The sequence below is a fragment of the Bos indicus x Bos taurus genome, chromosome 2 (genome assembly GCF_003369695.1).
Source record: "Bos indicus x Bos taurus breed Angus x Brahman F1 hybrid chromosome 2, Bos_hybrid_MaternalHap_v2.0, whole genome shotgun sequence".
NCBI classification, from domain to species: Eukaryota; Metazoa; Chordata; class Mammalia; order Artiodactyla; family Bovidae; genus Bos; species Bos indicus x Bos taurus.
In genome coordinates, this window is record NC_040077.1 from 92,213,786 (window position 1) to 92,216,014 (window position 2,229).

A 2,229-nucleotide genomic window follows, 5' to 3' on the forward strand; every position below is an offset into this window, starting at 1 on the left:
AAGAGGAAAAGGGGGTGACAGAGGATGAGATGCTTGGATGGCATCATTGAATCAATGAACATGAGTTTGAACAAACTCTAGGAAATAATGAAGGACAGGGAGTCTTGGTGTGCTAATATCCACGGGGTCACAGAGAGTTGGACACGACTTAGGGACTGAACAACAACAAGACATCAAGTACTATTCTTAAGTTCACATCCACTGACCCAAACAAACCTCATGATGTTCTCAGAGGAGAGGAAAATTGTAAACCTTGGTGAGTAGTAGGAATGTCTACTACAGAAGGTACAGGTCAGGGTGGTACAAAGAAAAGAAACAATGAGGAAACATTTTTAATGGATGAGTCTGGTGTTAGGCTACTGTCTCCACTTCTGATAAATTTTAAGAATATAATGGTGAAACTGGATTTCCAAAACCAGATAAATGTAACAGAAACAAGAAACTCCAGCAGAAATAATTTGGTTTGAGAAGAAACATCCTACTAATTTCCCCATTATTTATCACACTTTGTGGCAAGAAGAATTGAGACACTAAGGCACAGGGAACTGTATTCATTGTCTTTAATAATCTATAATGGAAAAGAATTTAAAACAAAATACATATGTATAAACATATATGTGTATATATCATCAAATCACTTTGCTACACACCTGAAACTAACACAAATATTGTAACTCAATTATACTTTTATTTTTTTTTACTTTTTTTTTTGTTTACAAAAGTTTATTCTTAAATGTACAATAGGTTCCAAGACAACACTTCATTCTAGCTATAGGTGGCAACAGATATTATGGCAGGGAATCCAGGGGTTTAAACAGGAATGGAATTAAGGGTTATCATTGCCTCAGGCACAAGGAACAGCTTACTTTTTGCCAGATTTCTTAATTCCACCGGTGGCCAAGGGGCCTTTCCCTGCGGCCTTTGCTTTTAGCTCCTCGAGCTTCTTCTTCTCCTCCTTTTGCTTCTGCTTGAATGCCTTATCTTCCTCCTTGTCCTTGTCCTTGAGTGGAAATGTCCGTCTCCTTGGCTTGCTTCTTGGGCTGCTTCAGGGGCTTCTTCTTGCCACCTTCGTGGCCCGACATGGCGCCTGCCGCCCCTTCCCCAGACCCTGCCACTGGAAGCGGAGCCTCAGTTATACTTTTAGAAAAAAGAAAAAAAAAAAAAAGGAAGAATTAAGACACTAAGATCTTAAGTGCTCTGTCTTTAGGAGATCCAGTAAGTCATCCTTGTAATGGGAAGATATTTGAAGGCTCCTGACTTAGAAATCCACTTTGTATCCACTGGGTTACTGTGCCAAGATTTCACCATACTGTATAGTATACAAAGCAGAAGAGCAAACCAAATGGGCTCCTGTCAGATGTCTCAAAAAAAGTCCCAGAACTTTGTGGCCTCAAAATTGAATTATGACAATGTTTGTTATCAGGGCCTCTCTTGATCCGTCAGAGTGTAGTTTGACAGCCTCCTAATTGGTGTGTCTATAGAGGCTGTGTTTGAAGACTGTATTTCCTGTCATCTTGCTTTAGGTGCAATTCAACTGAGTAACTTTGATCTTTCAACTTACTCAATTTTGTGGGCTACTTTCTTCTTAGGGTTTCTCTTAAATATAGAAGTAAACAAAAAACCTTTCACTGCAAATGCTAACCTGGAAACCCTAGGATGTACTTTAATCCAAACAGATAATATTGGAGTCATGATTTTCAAAAAGAAGTCCAAATTTTAACCTTTCTCACGGATCGGTACAAATTTCTCTGTTCTCTTAGGCTAGGGTAATGACAATATCAGGAAAAAAATTCACTTGGTGACTTACTTTAAAGATACTTTGTAGTTCTAGACAAAAAGGGAAGAGAATAATGCCAGGAATGGTTTCCACTCTTTGATATTACTATTACTATTTGTGTTGTGTGCACAGGAATGCCATTTAGTGAATTAATTCAGCCATTCTGTCAATGCTGTCATAACAAAGAGCAATTGCTAGCATTCAACTTTGTCCTACAAACACGTCCCTCACCCAGCAGAATGTGTTCCACCCAATAATTGTGTTGTAACTATAAAAGGTGATGTTGAGCTACAGTGTCTAGAATATTCTGTTAGACGTCCATATCTACCTGAATGTCTCACAGTCACATCAAATGCTGCATATCTTGTCATTTTTCTATTTCTGTTGCAGTGAGCTGTGACTCATTCATCCCAGTACCTCTTGTGCCCAGCACATTGCTCCATGCATGTTTA

General features: G+C 38.8%; 1 pseudogene; it reads right to left on the reverse strand.

Moving 5' to 3' along the window:
• Positions 1-713: 713 nt before the first annotated feature.
• Positions 714-1,121, reverse strand: LOC113881015 (annotated as a pseudogene).
• Positions 1,122-2,229: the final 1,108 nt, after the last annotated feature.